At 38.2% G+C, this 21,021-nt stretch overlaps 1 pseudogene; it reads left to right on the top strand.

Annotated features, from left to right (window-relative positions):
* Positions 1 to 2,238: 2,238 nt before the first annotated feature.
* LOC126076450 (tigger transposable element-derived protein 1-like) lies at positions 2,239 to 6,195 on the top strand (annotated as a pseudogene).
* The last annotated feature ends 14,826 nt before the right edge of the window (positions 6,196 to 21,021 follow it).

The following is a 21,021-nucleotide window of genomic DNA, read 5'->3' on the forward strand; positions in this document are numbered from 1 at the left end:
CTTGGATATAGTATGATAAATGGGACACACAAACACACACAAGAAAACATGAAGGCAATTACTTTGACCACCAATATCCCAGAACACCTATCGAGTATGAAATGTTTTCCTGAGCAATGCAAAGGAGAGAAAACTGTGATAAAGTGCATAATCCCAACGACTAATAAAATCTCAAAGGAAGTGAGAATGCCAGTTTATGCACATATGCAAAATAAAGATGGGCACAAATAAATGTGAAAATAGAGAATATACACCTGTTGATGATTTCACCCTACAGCGCTTGCACACTTTGGCATAAAACTTCCAAATAAAAAGTAACTGAATTTTGGGGTGTGATGAATTTGGGTAAAAGGCAAGTATTTTGAAATATTTTGCTTTGATAGCAAATGAAAAAATCGTGTATTTTGATATCACAGGAATCTGTCATTTCTGTGTTTCTCCACTGTGAGCAAATATGTTCCCTCCCTAAAGGTCAGAACCCTCATATAAAGCTTGGCAAAGACCAAAACCTTGCCTACTTCAGAGTTTTGTGGGAATTAAAACATAGTATTTGAAACAAGCACTCAATATATACTGAAAGACAATATGATGCTATAAGACTACATAAGAAATTAAGTTATAGAGTCAGACAGTAAGATTTGTGTTCTGACATTGCCATATTTTAGAAAATTTTTAAGTGCATTCATCATCTTAACTTCTCTGAGCCTCAGTTTCCTCATCTTTAAAATGGAGTAGTTAGACTCAGTAACTTTTTCTCCTGTTTCAAAGTAGCCCTGTCTCTACTTTTTATTATATAATGTTCCACCATAAAAGCTTGTAGTTCAGTCAATTCTGACTCACAGTGACCCTGTAGTACAGAATAGAACTGTCCCATAGGGTTTCCAAGGCTGTAATGTTTACGGAAGCAGACTGCCACACCTTTCTCTCTCAGAGCAGCTTGTGGATTGAAACTGCCAATCTTTTAGTGAGCAGCCCAGTGCTTTAACCACTGCGCCACTAGTGTATGTAATTACTCACTCCATCCTCTGCATGCACTAGGAGAATAAATGCTCCTTGTTTTCAGGTACTGTGTCTTGCCTCACAATATATACCCAGAGTCCATCATATAGCAAGTGATCCTTGTGTATATCTTGGATGTATGAATAAATTAGTAGTATCTCATCTCATAAAGTTATTGTCTATAGAATGTGACTTAGGAAATAAGCATAAAGAGTAGCTATGATTATTTTCCCTATTTCTGGTCCAAACTAATTTTGAAGTACAAAAGACAAAATAAATACAAGCTAGGAAGAATTTTTTTAAATGGGAAAAATTTTTAAAACATTTTAAAAGCAGGGGGGTTATTTTCTCAGAGTCTCTAAGATTGGCCTAGAAAATAGAAGGTGATCCATGAATTTTTTGACAATAACAGAATAAACAAACAAACAAAAAAACCCAGTCCCATCGAGTCGATTCTGACTCATAGTGACCCTATAGGACAGAGTAGAACTGCCCCATAGAGTTTCCAAGGAGCGCCTGGCGAATTTGAACTGCCGACCCTTTGGTTAGCAGCTGTAGCACTTAACCACTATGCCACCAGGGTTTCCAATAACAGAATAGATGGACACGAATAGAACAAGAACTGAATTCAAGGATACAAAAGGGGTTAGACAAACTGGCTAATCTATTCTTGCTGGGCCAGTTCAAAGCACTGGGGTTTAAGCCTATACTAAAGAATGAATTAAGAAATGGACAAGTATGCAGTTCAGTTGCAAAATGTTACATCCATTTACTCCACAATCATTTACTGAGCAACTCCTCTGGGTCAGGCAACATTCTATAAAGAGGGGAGAAAAAAAAAAAGTTGAGCTAGACAGTCATCATTGGTCTGACGGAATTTATAATACATAAAGATAAAGGAGTTAAGAAAAAATAAATGAACCACATATGTTGTGATTAATGCCATGAATGAAACAGAGGAGGGGGTAAAAGAATGAAGGTTTAGGGGAAGAGCAAATGTACATTGCATGGGATGACCTCCTTTCCCTGGTTATCAAAGCACTGCCTTCTTATTCAATATCTTCTCTTACTCCAGTTCCCATTTACAAAGTAAAGGTAGAAGAATGCAAGTATGTTCTCAAATAAGCTAAAAATAGAGATGTAACTATTAGATTTTGCCACGTGGGTGTCTGTGTGGGTTTCAGAGGGCAGTATAGTTACGGGAACAGAGGGCCTATTGGAATGGCATGAGTACGAAGTATGGAAGAAGAGGCAGTGTACACAGACAACATCTGTAAGAAAATTTTATGTGGAGGAAAACTGGAAATCTGAGCAGTGACCAGAAAAGAAAATGGGCTTATTTGTGTAATTTCTTTTTCCAGGAATAATCAGCCACAAATATGCAGTATCTGCTGTTCTTCTAGGGTTTGATTGCCAGAGGACAATGATGGAGACAGAATAAGAAAGGAATTGGGTATATTCCAAAGAACTGAATGATAATAACAACAATGACACATCATGGAATTCAGGCTGGACACAATCAACCAGGAAGGGCCTTATGGTAATTAAAATTCTATGGTTCCAATGGATTGTTAGTTTTGATATTATGGCAATAAGTTTACTGGAATAAATGAGTTTAAAAAATAGACCAATGTGTCAGGAAAGTGGGGCTTTTATATTATGATTTAGATTCTGTTGTGTCTAGTGAGGGCTACATCCAAGAACTAACTAAAAACGTAAATACAAAAAAAAAAAAAAAGCTGTTACCATGGAGTTGATTCCGACTCATAGCGACCCTATACAACAGAGTAGAACTGCCCCACAGGGTTTCCAAGGAGCGCCTGGTGGATTTGAACTGCCGATCTTTTGGTTAGCAGCTGTAGCTCTTAACCACTAGGCAACTAGGGCTCCCTCAAAAAAAGAAATGTAAATAGGTGAGGCAAATAGAAGAAAAGTCCAGAGAATAGAGGTGTTATAAAAGCTGGAAGCTAAGACATTTGTCTGAAGAGTGAAGTCATCAAAAATGGGAACATTAAGGGCTAAGGACTTAAATAAATGTGAAAAGATAACCAGGAGATAAGAACTCCGTGCACAACAGTGACTTGGAATTTTGGTTATGTGCATGGTAATCTTCAAATTGGGGTACATAGATCATTTGCTCTAAGGTTGAGCACATTTATTAAATGCTGATGGCAAACATTAGGTAATATTTATGATCACAGCAAGAAACTAATTAGAAGTTGGAAGTAAATGTGGAATTACTAATAATATTACATGTAATTATTTAATTACTATTTAATGTTTATGCCAGTTGTATCAAATGAAAAAGTTGTTTAGAGCACCCTTACACTTCCCATAGCTGTTGAAAGAGCTTACTTGGCAAGAATTAAGTAAAATAGTAATCCAAAATTTTCCTTACTGAACAAATCCATAAGAATTTTTCCTGCGACTTCAAACTGGTCTTTCTTAGTTTGGAAGATCTATGGGCCCCTTGGTGGAGAGTTACACTGAGACATCCTTAGAGAGGAGAATGAGTAACTACTAGGTTACAATTTATTAATCAGGGCTTCATCCAATGATACTCCAGCCCAGTTTAAATGGAAAGGAGAATAGTCAATTCCTTGGGAGCCACAACTATTAAGAAGCAGAAATTCAACTTATTTGTGAACATTATTTATCATGAAATTTTCTTATTTCAAAGAACACACAGCTGAAGAAAAAAAAAAAAAGAAGATCATATCCTAATTTCATATGCCCAACAGAACATTAAATGAAGTTCGTCTTTTTTTTTTTTTTTAATTCTACATCAAACATTAAGCACTAAGTCACTGAATTTCAGAGGTGCATACAGATAATAACTGTTCCTCAGTGGAGGAATAATGTTCAGAACAATGGGTTTCTTGAAGCCAAACTTAAATTTAAATATTGGCCCCTCTAAAGGCACATATAGTTTTATTGCGATTGAAGGTTTGTGGCAACCGCGCGTCAAGCAAGTCTATCGGTGCCATTTTTCTAACAGCATGTGCTCACTTCGTATCTCTGTCCTACATTTTGGAAATTTTCACGATATTTCAAATGTTTTCCTTATTATTATATCTACTAATGGTGATCCGTCGTCAGAGATCTTTGATGTTACTATTGTAATTGTTTTGGGGCATCAAGAACCACACCCATATAAGACAGTGAACTTAATTGATAAATGCTGTGCGTTCTGACTGCTGCACCAGCTGGCTATTCCCCAATCTCTCTCTGTCTCTCCTCCTGCCCCCCTACTCCCTGAGACATGACAATATTGAAATTAGGCCAGTTAAAAACCATATAATAGCCTCAAAGTACTCAAGTGAAAGGAAGAGTTGCATAATTCCTACTTTAAATCAAACGATAGAGATGACTATGCTTAGTGAGGAAAGCATGTCCAAAGACAAGATAGGCCGAAAACTAGGTCTCTTGTACCAAACAGTTAGCCAAGCTGTGAATGCAGAGGGAAAGCTCTTGAAGAAAATTCGCAGTTCAACTTCAGCGAATACACTAATGATGAGAAAGTGAAACAGCCTTATTGTTGATATGGAGAGAGTTTTAGGGGTGTAGGTAGAAGATCAAACCAGCCACAACATTCCCTTAGGCCAAAGCCTAATTCAGAGCAAGGCCCTAACTCTCTTCAGTTTTATGAAGGCTGATAGAGAGGTGAGGAAGCGGCAGAAGAAAAGTCAGAAGGAAGCAGAGATTGGTTCATGAGTTTTAAGGAAAGAAGCTATTTCCATAACATAATAGTGAAAGGTGAGGCACCAAGTGCTGATGCAGAAGCCACAGCAAGTTCTACAGGAGATTCAGCGAAGATAATGGATGAAGGTGGCTACACTAGACAACAGATTTTCTATGTAGATGAAACAGCCTTCTGTTGGGAGAAGATGGCATCTTGGACTTTCATAGCTAGGGAGGAGAGGTCAATGCCTGGCTTCAGAGCTTCAAAGGACAGGCTGACTCTCTTGCTAGAGGCTAATCCAGCTGGTGACTTTAAATTGAAGCCAATGCTCATTTACCATTCTGAAAATCCTAAGGCCTTTAATAGTTATGCTAAATTTGCTCTGGTGTAATCTATAAATGGAACAACAAAGCCTGAATGACAGCACACCTGTTTACAACATGGTTTACTGAATATTTTAAGCCCATTGTTGAGATCTACTTCTCAGAAAAAAAGATTCCTTTCAAAACATTGCTGCTCATTGACAATGCACCTGGTCATCCAAGAGCTTTGATGGAGATGTACAAAGACATTACTGCTGTTTTTCATGCCTGCTAACATAGCATCCCTGGTGATGCCGTGGCTAAGAGCTAAGTCTGTAACCAAAAGTGCATCAGTTCAAATCTACCAGCCACTCCTTAGAAACCCCATGGGGCATCTCTAGTCTGTCCTTCAGGGTCACTGTGAGTGGGAATTCACTTGATGGCAATGGGTAACATAACACCCATTCTGTAGCCCATGGATCAAGGAGTAATTCTGACTTTTGAGTTTTATCATCTAAGAAATACATTTTGTAAGGCTACAGCTGTCATAGATAGTGATTCCTCTGATAGATATGGGCAAAGTAAGTTTAAAACTTTCTGGAAAAAATGTACCATTCTAGATGACATTGAGAACCTTTGTGATTCATGGGAGGAGGTCAAAATATCAACATTAACAGAAGTTTGGGAGAAGTTGATTCCAGCCCTCATGGATGATATTGAGAGGTTCAGGACTTCAGTGGAGGAAGTAACTGTAGATGTGGTGGAAATAGCGAGAGAACCAGAATTAGTTGTGGAGCCTGAAGATGTGACTGAATTGTTGCAATCTCATAGTATTTTAACAGATGAGGAGTTGTTTCTTATGGATGAGCAAAGAAAGTGGTTTCTTAAGATGAAATCTACTGATGAAGACACTGTGAACATTGCTGAAATGACAACAAAGGATTTAAGTTTTCATAAACTTAGCTGATAAAGAAGTGGCGGGGTTTGAGAGGATTGACTTCAATTTTGTAAGAAGTAATCTTTCATGAAAGGAATAGTCAATTGATGTGTCAGCCTTGATTGTTGTCTTATTTTAAGAAATTTCTACAGCGACAATAACCTTCAGCAACCACCACCCTGATCAGTCAGTAGCCATCAACATGGAGGCAAGACTCTCCACCAGCAATAAGATTGCAACTTGCTGAGGGCTCAATGATGATTAGCACTTTTTAGCAATAAAGTATTTTTTTAATTAAAGTATGTACGTTGCTTTTTAGACATAATGCTATTGCACACTTCATAGACTACAGTATAGTTTGAACATAACTTTTATATGCATTGACAAACCAAAAAGTTTATTCAATTTGCTTTATTGCAATATTGGTTTTATTGCGGTGGTCTGGAACCAAACCTGCAATATGTCAGAGATATATCTGTACTTGCTGTATCATCTTCAGTGATATACTTAAGCCACTAAATCTTAGTCCTCTTTTCCCTGCAATAGCAAAATAATAACCTATCATTTTACACATAGGGAAACTAAAGTGAATTAAAATTAAGTATTATATACAAAGAACAAAGCATATAACCTGGTATAAATGCTATGTAAACAGCAGGTATTGTTTTTATTGGTCATGACAAAACTTTTTTATGAGGTAGATATTGTTTTGTAAATTCTGCTAATTATTATTCCTTCCTTTAAGGAATCTAATTTTGAAAAATCAGTCACTGAAAACCCTGTGGATCACAGTTCTCTGACACACATGGGGTTACCATGGGTCAGAATCTACTTAAAAACAACAGGATACTAGGGCAGGAGAGGATTCAAATCCAAGAGTTTATACTCTAGTTTAGGGAATAGAATTTATCTCTGTGTCATATACTCTGCTGAGAGAGCCCCCAGAAAACCCATTTTTACTTTTAAAAGCCTCATGCCCTTGAAATAATCATAGTGTTACCATTTGCCAATCTGACACAAAGGGTCCTTGCCTTTTCCCGAGTAAGAATACACACGAAAGACAAACTTTATCTTCAGCAAGCTTTATTTTGCTTGAGCCAAGCAAAAGGAGTCAGTGGGGTACTAAGCCTCTCCAAAAGACTGACTCGAAAAGGGAAGCAAGGCTGGAGCTTATATGGGTTCTGTGGAGACAAGAGAGTAATGAATATTTAGTGTGCTTCTTTCAAAGTGCGGGTACTTCTCAGAATGGCGGTGTATGTTAATTAAGTTGTGCTTGCATCTGGAATATAAGATGGAACCTGCTGATATTCAAGATGCAGTCCTCTTGGCAGCCCTTGGCATCACTTATTATAGCACAAGAGCACTGATTTTTGGCACTACATCACCATCTTTGGAGGGCTAAGGAAAGCTGAACAGTGGTCACACTTTGTTCTTCAGCACATGAGGGAAGCTGTAAAGGGGGAAGGGATTGAAAAACACTAAGAAGGAGATAGTAAGTCACATGTTTTTTCAACCTTATTTCATGTTGACAGGGTGTGGTTCCTGTTACCCAACTTCTAGATGGTAACCTTTTAACAGCTCTTTTGTTCCTCCAGCACAGTTAACCCTATCTGTCTCAATCCCTCCAAAGAGATTTCATGCTCATGATTCTTTATGAGGCGTAGGGGCAGAGGTCTCATCTTCTGTAACTTCTTCAAGCTGACACTGGGTTGTTGGCCTGCCTATTAGAGTAGAAATCCCTCCCTATTTGATCTAAAGTTTTATAAGGACTGGCGGTCTCACTTTCAGGAAGGGGTGGAAACCCTTCATCATCTTGCGATTGTAACCTAGAGGGCACAAACTTTATCAGAAGCTTGAGGAAACAATGGCCAAAAATCAGAAGTAGAAGTATAGCAACTAGGGGGACCAAAAAGGGTAAAAACCAAGTTAATAGAGGGGATTGCCTCCCACACTGTCCACCAAATATCTTGGCCTCCCTCTCTTTTGTTTCTCAATCTCACACTGTTCTTTTCTTTGTGTCTCTGTTTCTCTTTTCTTACAGGTTTTCTCTTCGCACACCCTCACTATCTAGAACTCTCCCGTCTCACCTTCTCTCTCTCTTCAATCTTTGTCTCTTTTTGTCTCTCTCTCTCACTCATTCTCTTCTCCTCTATCCTCCTGTATCAATAGGAGCTCCTTGACTTTACCAAAATTTCAAATCAGAGCCTTTCCTACTGTGGTTGAAACTGAGTAACAGAATTGAAATTGGGATTTTTGTTTTATCTGTTAAAAGAGAGATAATTAACCATTGCCCTTGTTCTATCATTTGACTCACTTGACACCTCCGTTTTGTTTTGTTTTTCAGCTGCTGGGTGATAAGAATACCAAGTGGTACTTTTTTAAGTCAGAAATAAAGTGGCATTTCGACATGAATGGAAACCTTGTTGGCATACTGGTTAAGTGCTACAGCTGCTAACCAAAAAGATTGCAGTTTGAATCCACCAGGCACTCCTTGGAAACTCTATTGGGCAGTTCTACTCTGTCCTATAAGGTTACTATGAGTCAGAATCTACTTGATGGCAACAGGTTTGGTTTTTTTGGTTTTGACAAGAATGCATAGGTGCCTATTGATATTTACCAACTAACATGTGAGAGCAAATGCGAAATTTGCATTGTTTTGTTTAAATGGTTTTATTGCTATTTGCATTGTCTCTAGATTTAATTTTGTTTTAAAAATATTCAATTGTTAAAAAGAAACTTATTTTACTTAAGTGACTTTTCATTTATCCCCAGCTACTCTTAAAATTCTCTCTCTTTGGCTTTGGCAAGTTTGAATATTATATGTCTTGGTGACTTTCTTTTGGGATCTACCCTGTGTGGTGTTCTTTGAGCTTCTTGGATAGATATCTTCTTGTCTTTCATGATATCAGGGAAGTTTTCTGCCAAGAAATCTTCAACAATTCTCTCTGCATTTTCTGTTATCTCCCCCCACCCACGTTCTGGTTCTCCAATCACTGATAGGTTATTCCCCTTGATAGAGTCCCACATAAATCTTAGGGTTTATTTTTTTTTTTTAATTCTTTTATTTGATTTTTCCTCAAATGAATTGGTGTCAAGTGCTTTATCTTCAGTCTCACTAATTCTGAATTCCATTGCCTCAATTCTGCTCCTACCACTTTCTATTGAGTTGTATATTTCTGAAATTTTAATATTCTAGGTTTCCATTTGCTGTCTCTCTTTGGATTCTTGCAGCCTGTTAAATTTGTCATTGTGCTCTTCTTTCATCTTCTTAAGTTCCTCTATTGCTTTGCCTGTGTGTTCCCTGGCTTGTTCTGCATTTTGCCTAATCTCCCTCCTGATCTTTTGAAGAACTCTATATATTATTTTGAATTCTCTTCCTCTGGGAGATTTTTTGTTCAATTGTTTTGGTTGCTTGCTGAAGCCCGCATGGTCTGCCTCTTCATGTGATTTGGTATTGACAGTTGTCTCCAAGCCATCAGTAAGTTATTATATTTATTTATTTTATGTTTGCTTACTGTGTCCTAGCTTCTTGTTTTGTTTTGATATGCCCAAATAGGCTGGTTGTGTGAGCTACTTTGATAACTGGCATCTCTGAAGCTCTAAAGTCCTGTCACCAGGTGGTTAGAGCTGTTACTAGGTATGTGAGTCCCAGAATCCTTGTGTGGATTTAGCTCAGGTGTCCAGGTTGGCACCAACTGTGTGGTGCAGGCTCTCACCTACAGTCCTGGATGGGCAGGACTACATAGGGATGATTGGAGGAGGCACAGGTATCTGGCTGCAGTAGGGGGGTATGTTCTGAGCAAGGTAGGGGGCTGATGGCTGCCCCTGAGTGCCTAGGTGGAATGTGTTTCCCTGCTCCCTAGAGCACGTAGGTGGGTGGGTTTTGCAGACAGACTTTAGGCACTCAGTTGTGTTGGCTGTAAGGACTGGGAGGCACCACTTATTCTCAGACCCCTGTCTTGGGTGGCTAGGTGGAGCGGGTAGAGCCACCAATCCTCAGCTCCCTGATGTGAGTAGGTGAGGACCCTGCTTAATGGGCAGGGTGTTGTCAAATGTCATGAATCTGCACTCCACCTTAGCTGTTGCAGTTGAAAATAGGCTTCAGATATATACCCTGTTGTACTATACTAATGAGGGCCTACACTGTGGTACTATACTAATGAGGGCCCACACAGGTCTAGGCATGGATGAAAGGCATTCAAAGTCCATGGACCCCTTACACTTGTGCCTAGGCAAAGGGACTGTGCCTCCCCTGAGGTCCTGGCTTAGGGGAGCTGGCAGATTTTTTTTTTCTGTTTGTTAATTTGTTTCCTTTCCAAAGCCAGGAGAGTGGCTCGAGGCATGCAATGGGTCCCATTTCTGACCACTTGGGCATGGTAATTGCTGAATCTGGACCGGGACTGGAGCAGAGTGAGGAGGGGTGGGTGAATGGAAAAGCGGTACTTCCCAGAGAGGGAAGGGTTTTTCTGATCCCGAGAGGTAGGTTAGACACTTGTACTTAACTTTCACAGATTCAGCATCAAATTTCTGTGGCTCAGGAGGCTTGTGCAGACTCCCAACTGCTCAGTTTCTCCCAGGGCAGAAAAAGCACTCTGAGCACTACTGCTTTCCTCAGCCTGTGTGCGCCAGCCTATGCAGCCTCCAGAGTGCTAGCCCAGTCAGATCTGGCAAATGCTCACTACTGAACTCTCTCCCTCCCCCCGCCATTCAGTGCAACTCCTCGACATTGTCTATGATGTTCAGGACTAGGTTGTCATATATAATCGGTTCACCTGTTTTTTGGGGGGTCTTTTTGTGAGAGGAACTACAGGAAGTATCTGACTACTCCACCATCTTAGCCCCGCCTTTCAGGATAATGATAATTCTGCATTCAGCTAGATCATCTTTCTTGGGAATAGGCTTAAATATGAATCTCTCCTTGTCAGTTGACCAGGTAGCTGTCTTCCAAATTTCTTGGCATAGATGAGTGAGAGCTTCCAGCATTATATTGCTTATTGAAACATCTCAAAGGATATTCCATGAATTCCTGGAGCCTTGTTTTTCATCAATGCCTTCAGTGCAGCTTGGACATTTTTGTTCAATACTATCCATTCCTGATCTTATGTTACCTCCTGATTTGAATGAATGTTGATCGATACTTTTTGGTGTAGTACTCTATGTATTCCTTCCATCTTCTTTTGATGCTTCCTGAGTCATTTAATATTTTCCCCATAGAATCCTTCAATACTGCTACGTAGGGCTTGAATTTTCTCTTCAGTTCTTTTAGCTTGAGAAATGCCAAACATATTCTTCCCTTTTAGTGTTCTAACTCCAGGTCTTTGCACGTGTCATTATTATACTTTACTTTGTCTTTTCGAGTCGGCCTCTGAAATCTTCTATTCAACTTTTTTACTTCACCCTTTCTTCCATTTCTTTTAGCTACTTGATGTTCAAGAGCAAGTTTCTTAGTTGGGGTCCTTTTTACTTAGACCCCAGAATAGTTAGGCACAAAACAGGTCAGAACTACTTATTGCATTATTATGAACTTTGACTAATGTAAATTCCATTAGAAGGATATTTAAACCAAAAGAACCTATTGTCCAGTGGATTCCAACTCATAGCGACCCTATAGGACAGAGTAGAACTGACCCATGGTGTTTCCAAGGAGCAGCTGGTGGGTTCAAACTGCTGATCTTTTGGTTAGCAGCCTGAGCTCTTAATCACTGAGCCACCATTCTTAGGAATTTAGAGAACTAGGCTACAAAAGGCACCTGTGTAGCACAACTACTCCCCAAAAAGTTGGCTGCTAGGACCCACCCAGATGCTTCTCAGAAGATAGGCCTCGTGATCAGCTTTGGAAAGGGCACAGTCTTGAAAACTCTATGGAGCAGTTCTACCTTGTACACATGAGGTCGCTGAGTTGTTATCAACTCAATGGCAACTAATAACAGCAAAGACAGGCTTAGGAAATAGGTAGAAAACAAACATTTTAGGCGACAAGTAAAACACCACTGGATCAATCTGATCATCATGTGATTATTGGCATTTTTTCTCATTGGACGCTTGATTATCAAACTCTGAAATTAATTGACTTTAAGTCTTTCTGCATATTTGAATCACTTTGGACTCAACTGCTTAGATGGAAACATATAATTGAATTCCTGTTACATCTTTCTAACTGATATTTCTTCATCTGCTCTTAACCCATTCTTCTATATTTGCTTTAATAATGCAAAACTGGTTGTTTTCCTCCTTGATTTAAAACCCTTGAATGCCTCCCCATTGACTTTCAGAAAAAAGACAGCATTCTTTTAAGGTTCTGCCTAGCTTTTCAGCCAATGCCATATCATTATCACACTTTTTCTGCAAACTCTGCCCATGGAGGCTTTCTTTCAATCTTTGGATTTATGCCTCAGGACCTTTGCATCATCTGTTCTCTATCTGGTACACTATACTCTACCACAACTTCCCCTTAGTTAATTCCAACTCATACCTCAGATTCACCACACTTCACCATTTGTAAATTAGAAATATTTTTGCTTCTTTAGATAAGATAGCTGATTAAAAGTTACTTTAAAATAATTTTTCTCACATAAAGGAAACTGTAGGTAGTGGTTGCTATTTTCAGCTTACCATTTCAATTCTGTCAAGTATCTAAGTCAACATCTCTTTGAGTCTCTTGGTTCATCCCTGAATGTAACAGGATGGCTGTTACAAGTCAGCATCACATTCTTTTATAACTGCAAACGTAGAAGAAAAAAAAGGGGGCGGGGATAGGAGCAGGGCAGAAAAATTGACTTTATAGCAGAAACAAAATATTTCTTATAAACCTCTCAGCAAATAACTTTTATCTCATTTAACAGAATTAGGCAAATGACTACCTTAAAATGGAAGGCACAAAGTGCATTTTGGGAAAAGAGGAATGTTGCAACATCATCGGCTGGGTGGTTTGCCACCCAGAACAAAATTAAGCTCTCTTAGTAAAGAAGGAAACCCTGGTGGCATAGTGGTTAAGTGCTACGGCTGCTAACCAAGAATTTGGCAGTTCGAATCCACCAGGTGCTCCTTGCAAACTCTATGGGGCAGTTCTACTCTGTTCTATAGGGTTGCTATGAATTGGAATTGACTTGACAGCAGTGGGTTTTTTTTGGTTTAGTAAAGATGGGAGGGATTGTGATTTGGCAGCTAACGATGCCTGCCAACATTTATCAGCATACATCTGTTTTCATAGCAGTTTAGTTCCTGTGTGCCTTCCCCATGAGACTCTGACCTCTGTGAGGTCAAGGTCTGAGAATGACTTGCTAACCATTATTTCTCCATTACACAGAAATAGAAAAGTAAAGCACAAATGACCACCTAAATCTAATTAGGGTCAAAATTCAAATTTCACATAGAAATTTTAATAGATATGAAAGCAGTATGCTTAAACCAACTGTTCTTGGCCAGGAGTGATTTTACCATGCCTCCTGACCCCCAAGTCATCCATTCAGGGGACAGATGATTTTTACAGCTGGGCGATGGGGTACTGGTGTCTACTAGGAAGAGACCAGACATGCTACTAAATATACTACAATGTTTAGGCAATCGCCCATACAAACAAAAAATTGTCTGGTCCAAATTGACATGACACCTGGTCCATGTCAATAGTATATTGAAGTTGAGAAACACTGGCTTAAACTTATTTCATTTAATTTTTAATATTCAGGAAAAACTGAAAACCAGCTTTAGCAACCATCTTCCTTAGTATCCCTTCACCACCAACCCTCCCTACCCTCTTTGGGCTTAAAAAAAGAAATAGATGATGTATGCAAAAGAACACAGAACATGTACTGCATTGCTGCTTCTGGTACTTGAGAAGTTCGGGACTAGGCTTTCCAATATTGGCTGGACAGAAGTTTGTGGTGTTGTTGTTAGATGCCATCCAGTCTGTTCCGACTCATTGAGACCCTATGTACAACAGAAGGAAATACTAACAGTCCTGCACCATCCTTACAATCATTGCGATGTTTGAACCCATTGTCGCAGCCACTGTGTCAATCCATCTCACTGAGGATCTTCCTCTTTTTCACCAACCCTCTACTTTATCAAGCACAATGATCTTCTCTGGGACTGGTCCTTCCTGACAACAAGTCCAAAGTACATAAAACAAAGACTCACCATCCTTCTGTCTAAGGAATATTCTAGCTGTACTTCTTCCAAGATGGATTTTTTCGTTCTTCTGGCAGTTCATGGTATATTCAATATTCTTCAAAGACACCATAATTCAGAGGCATCAATTCTTCCTGGGTCTTCTTTATACATTGTCCAGCTTTTGCATATATATGAGGCAACTGAAAATACACAGCTTCGGTCAGGCCCTCCTTAGTCCTCAAAGTGACATCTTTGTTTTTTAACACTTTAAATAGGTCTTTTGCAGCAGATGTGCCCAATGCAATACATCATTTTATTCCTCGACTGCTGCTTCCATGGGCATTGAGGATCCAAGTAAAATGAAACCCTTGACAACTTCAATATTTTCAGTTTATCATGATGTTCCTTAATGATCCAGTTGTGAGGATTTTTGTTTTATGTTGAGATACAACCCATACTGAAGGCTATGGTCTCTGACCTTCATCAGTAAGTGCTTCAAGTCCTCTTCACTTTCAGCAAGCAAGGTTGTGTCATCTGCATAACGCAGGTTGTTAATAAGTCTTCCTCCAATTCTGATGCCACGTTCTTCTTCATATAGTCCAGCTTCTCAGGTTATTTGCTCAGCATACAGGTCGAATAAGTATGGTGAAATGATACAACCCTGACGCACACATTTCCTGACTTTAAACCAATCAGTATCTCCTTGTTCTGTCTGAATAACTGCCTCTTGATCTATGTAAAGGTTCCTCATGAGCACAATTAAGTGTCCTGGAATTCCCATTCTTGGAGATATTACCCATAATTTGTTTCGATTCACACAATTAAATACCTTTGCATAGTCAATAAAACACAGGTAAACATCTTTCTGGTAATCTCTGCTTTCGGCCATGATTTGTCTGACATCAACAATGATATCCCTCTTGTCACATCCTCTTCTGAATCCAGCATGAATTTCTGGCCGTTCTCTGTCAATGTACTGCTGTAACCGCTTTTGAATTATCTTCAGTAAAATTTACTTTGTTGTGATATTAATGGTATTGTTCTATAATTTCCAAATTCTGTTGGATCACATTGTATAAAAGGTATTTTATGACACAGAAAATGTTTCCTCACATCTTAACGCTGGCGTTTGGGATTTACTGTTTAGGATAAAATGAGCTCCTTTTCTACCTACCAAAAGCATGCCCAAGTCTTACTTCCTATCCAGAAATAGTCAAGCTTAATAGAAAAAAACAGAGCTAATAATAGTTTTTGTATTTTTAGATCCATAAATTTATACACTGTTTTATGTCTGTTTACCATCATATTTACCAGTAATAAACAATAAGAATATGCCATGACTTCTAATAGATAATAAGTGTTCCTAGGTTATAGAACTCTGTAAGACCAGAAGCCTTGACAGAAATTTCTCTGGGATATTTTTAAACAGGTGATTCCAATTATCTTTATGATTTTAAGTCAACTTTCTTGATTGTATTAGTTTCCTATGATGGCTGCCAAAACAAATTTCCACAAATTGGGTGGGTGGGTGGCTTAAAAAAAAAAAAAAAATTATTATTTCACAGTTTTGGCGTTCAGAAGCCGGAAATTAAGACGTTGGCAGGGCTGAACTTTGTTTGGCATCTCTAGGAGAGAATCCTTCCTTGCCTCTTCCAGGTTCTGGTGGCTATTGGCATTACTTGGTTTAGACATTCATTCCAATCTCTGCCTCTGTTTTCACATCTCTTTCTCCTCTGAGGGTCTGTTCATCTCTGTGTGTCTCTCACAAGGATATTTGTCATTGAATTTGATACTCATCAAGATAATCCAGGATGATTTTATCTCTAGATCCTTAATTTAATAACATCTGCAATTGCGTCCTTCAAAAATATGTGTTATAACCCCTATACCAGTGAATGTATCACATTTTGGAATAGGGTTTCCTTTGTTATGTTAAAAGGCCATACCACTGTAGGGTATGTTTTATACCAATCACTTTTGAGACGTAAAAAGAGCAGATATAAAAGCCACAGAAGCAAGCAAACATTAAAACAAAGCAAAACAAAAAACCCATTTCCATAGAGTCTATTCCAACTCATAGCGACCCTATAGGACAGAGTAATACTGCCCCATAGAGTTTCCAAGGAGCGCCTGGTAGATTCGAACTGCCAACCTCTTGGTTAGCAGCTGTAGCACTTAACTACTATGCCACCAGGGTTCCCGAAGCAAACATGAATGGGGGGAAAGGTTCCCGAAGCAAACATGAATGGGGGGAAAATAGATGTCACGTGGAGATCTCCAAGGTTCACCAAGAAAAATGCTAGAGAAGCTAAGAGAAGGAATTTCTCCCCTGGGTGGCCATTGCCCTAAATTCATACTTTAGCCTCCTAAACTGTGAGAAAAAAAAACCCAAAAACTTCTGTTTTTTATAAGCTACCTACTTGTGGTATTTCTACTACAGCAGTGCTAAGAAACTAAGGCTATGTGGGTATTTTGGAGGGGCATTTTTTGGCCCACAACACTGAACATTTGCGATTTGGCATTTACTTTAAATATTGGTGTCTAAAAGATTCCATGCCTCAGTTGCTTCATAGTAGCAAAGCTAATTTCTAACATGGCTCATACTTATTAGTCTATATCTGAATTAACTGCTAGTAAAGACTCTGCTATTTATTAGTTGCATTGTTATAGGGATATTTTTCAATCTGTTATTTAGCTAGTAAAAATCTTGTTCATGTAACATTAATGTCAGCTGGATTATTCTTTTAGAACACCAATATTATACACAGCATTAAGGTAATCTGGATCACACTTTGCCAAAGTCAAAACCTGCTGTCTGGAACACAACCATGATGGCTATGGTCTATCCCACAACGTCCTCTAAACTTTAATCAACCTGGTTGTTAAAAACTTACATATTTTTAGCTATGTTTTCATATATGTTTTCTTTGAAGCTATCATAGCATGTAAAGTATGAAAATGATTTCACCATAGTTAAATGTCTTAATAGCTCAAAAAAAATTCAAAAGAAAATGTAAACTTGACTATTGTCATCGTTGAGTTGATCCAGTCAATTCAAAGTCATAGGGACCCTGAACAACAGAGTAGAACTGCCCCATAGGGTTTCGAAGGCTATGATCTTTATGGGAGCAGATTGCCACATCTTTCTCCCATGGAGTGGCTGGTGGATTCAAACCACCAACATTTCCATTAGCAGCTGAGTCCTGTGCCACTAGGACTTCTAACCTGACTATTCTAGGCCAAAAATGAAGTCACTTAATATTAGTCCTACATCAGCAAACTGAAACCTAACTAGGTTTCTATTTCTTGTACATACCCAACCTTCTTAGGAGCAAAAACCCAGATTAATCAATGGACTCTCCTGTGAAAACAGAAACCTAAGCTAACCTATTAGAACTTTTCTACTAAGTTTAACCCAGTTAAAAATATTCCCTTTATCCCGAATAAGGAAAGGAAAAGCCAACCAGCCAATCCAAAATTTGCCCAATATAGCTTCCTGGTTCCTGTGCATCTGTGACTAGAAAAATCTTTTGCTTCATACCACTCTTTGGAATTCTTGTTTGACTTCCGGACCAGACTTTCTGAATAAAATGAAAAATAAAGTTATGAGTTCACACACAAATTTAATATTGTGAAAATTTTATTTTTAACAAAATAAAACAAATATTTCCTCATGGTTTAAAATATTTGAAACACTGGGAATGTTTTTTAATTTCTTTTTGTTTATCATTCCTTTTTTAAAGAAAATGCCATGTGATAACATATAAATACAAGAAAATGCCCAAAGAATTTTTATGAATATACAGAATGTATATTTACAGTTATTTTTTTCCTTCTTTTTTTTTTTTTTTTTACCAAATCTTCATTGTAGCTAATAAAATATGATACAAACAAATTAAACACACACAGGACAGTTGGACCACTACAGATTTTTGGGGGGGGTAAGTAACATGAAAGGTTAATTTGAGTTGCACAGGCAAGACATCATGTTAAAATGTAAAGAAGTTTGTTCTAGTTTGTTAGCTTCCTTACAGATATTTTTATATGAAAGCGTACATTTTTAAAGAACTGTGAGGGAGTTAAGTGCAAAAATTCTGTTCATGTATAACAGGATTTGTGCTTATACCTCCTACACACCACTTTGAAAACGGACCCCTCTCTGCTCCATAGATTGCTGTTTTGGAGGGACCGTGACATGGTAAGAAGTGGATATTTGTAGAACAAAGACCTTGGTGCCAGCAAAAAGCCTTAATAAAACTGGTCTTTTTCAAATAAAAGTAAATAAATAAATGCAGATAGATATAGATAAATACAAATAATATACTTTTGTAGTTTGCTTTGAGACAAATTAAAAAAAAAAACTAAAACTAGCTGAAGATTTCAGATTTGATGAAATATCAAAAGAAAATTATTCACAATGCACTTTTTCTCTTCACAGCTACTGTTTCCTGATCCCTTTATGATATCATCTTGGAATGAAGTCTGATAAGTAGTTATAAGTATATGGGTACAATATGTTGAACACTAGCCTGTAACTTAAGGGGGAAAAATATTTACCTTAGTATGTGCCCCGACATTGCTTTTACAAAAGAATAATGATGTCAGAAATTATAGGGCTTTTGTTGAAGAGCCTCCGTCAAAATCAAAGGACATTTCATAGTTAAATCCAAGGAAGAGGCAGGAAGTGAATGAAAACAAACAAGAGGAAATGATTATTTGATTGTGGAGGAAAGACTGGAACACACAAAGCCATGCAGATTAGTGAACCAAAGGTGCCAGCATTCCTTCTGAGCTGTAATTTCCTGAGAACAAAAAGGCATTAACTGGGTACCCTTGATTCACAATGCCTACTAATTGCCAGTGATAAAAATAAGGCTCCTGCTTCTAATCCCAAAACCTCTTACCATATTTCAATGAATACAATTTGTAAATTTGTTCACTCTATTTCCCCTCTGATAAGGCTACTCCTGGAAGTAGTAGTTGTTTTATGTGCTTCTATATTTAAAAATAGACATCTAATCAAGCAAGAGACAGATGCACTAGGAAACTTTTGTAAGTGTAAAGAATCATTTACGTTATAACTTGTTGACCAGTCATTTAAAATTCTGCACCCATGGAGAAGCTTTTTTTTTTAGTGAAGTCTTCATGATTAAACACCTGATAAATGCTAATATAATATATGCTATAATCAGTGCTTAATATTTTGGAAAACAAAGACACAGCACAGACTTCAGGGGATATGAAAACAACTAAATCAGGGAAAGAAATTAAATTTCCATATGGAACTGTCCTATTATGTTTCACAATTCTGAGCTTGTCATTTATAATATTAAACAAGAAGTATGATTTATCTAAGTAAATCGATACACTTGAGTTTTGGTAATAAAATTTTGAGCTAAACAAAGGAAAATCAACAAACATGACAATTTTTTAAAGTCCTAATGTATGTTTTTTGTGGTTGCTGCTGCTAAGTTAAAACAGATTTTAAAATCAGATTTGTTGTAAAGTCAGTGAAGTCTATACTCCCTTTTAGGGAAGAAGGTTAACTTTTTCCCCTTATTACATTAGGCCTCAGGCATCCCTTTTTCGTCATTGTTAAGTGTTACAGGCATTCCTTGTCTTATTACTTCGCAGATACTGCATTTTTTTACACAGTGAAAGGTTGTAGCAACCCTGCCTCAAGCAAGCCTATCAGTTCCATTTTTCCAACAGCATATGCTCACTTCTTGTCTCTGTGTCTCATTTTGGTAAATTTCACAATATTTCAAACTTTTTCATTATTATCACATCTGTTAAGGTGATCTGTGATCAGTGATCTTTGGTGTTACTGTTGTAATTGTTTTAGGGCATCAGGATCTGAGTTCATCTAAGACAACAAACCAGCCACAACATTCCCTTAAGCCAAAGCCTAATCCAGAGCAAGGCCTCAACTCTCTTTAATTCTATGAAGGCCGAGAGAGGTGAGGAAGCTGCAGAAAAAAGTTTGAAGCGAGCAAATGTTGGTTCATGAGGTTTAAAGAAAGAAGCTATTTCCATAACAGAAAAGTGCAAGGTGAAGGAGCAAGTGCTGATGAGAAGCTGCAGCAAGTTATCCAGAAGATCTAGCGAAGATAATGGACGAAGGTGGCTACACTAGGCAACAGATTTTCTGTGTAGATGAAACAGCCTCATACTGGAAGAAGATGCCACCTAGGACTTTCATAGCTAGAGAGGAGAGGTCAATGCCTGGCTTCAGAGCTTCAGAGGACAGGCTGACTCTCTTATTGGGGGCTAATGCAGCCGGTGACTCTAAGTTGAAGCCAATGCTCATTTACCATTCTGAAAATCCCAGAGCCCTTACTAATTACGCTAAATCTACCCTGCCTGTGTTCTATAATCAGAACAAGAAAGCCTGATGACAGCACATCCATTTACAACATGGTTTACTAAATATTTTAAGCCCAGTGTTGAGACCTACTGCTCAAAAAAAAAAAAAAAATTACATCTTGTTGACAAGGCACCTGTCACCCAAGAGCTCTAATGGAGAGGTACAAGGAGATTAATGTTGTTTTCATGACTGCTAACACAACACCCATTCTGCAGCCCATGGATCAAGGAGAAATTTTGACTTTCAAGTCTTAGTATTTAAGAAATACATTTTGTAAGGCCATAGTTGTCAGAGATAGTGATTCTTCTGATGGGTCTGACCAAAGTTGAAAATCTTCTAGAAAGGATTCCCCATTCTAGATACCACTAAGAACATTTTTGATTCATGGGAGGAGTTCAAAATATCAGCATTAGCAGGAGTTTGGAAGAAATTAATTCCAACCTCATGGATGACTTTGAGGGATTCAAGACTTCAGTGGAGGAAGTAACTGTAGATGTGGTGGAAATAGCAAGAGAACTAGAATAGAAGTGGGCCTGAAGACATGACTGAATTGCTGCAATTTCATGATAAAACTTTAATAGATGAGTAGTTTCTTATGAATGAGCAGAGGAAGTGGTTTCTTGAG

The sequence above is a fragment of the Elephas maximus genome, chromosome 4 (assembly GCF_024166365.1).
Source record: "Elephas maximus indicus isolate mEleMax1 chromosome 4, mEleMax1 primary haplotype, whole genome shotgun sequence".
NCBI classification, from domain to species: Eukaryota; Metazoa; Chordata; class Mammalia; order Proboscidea; family Elephantidae; genus Elephas; species Elephas maximus.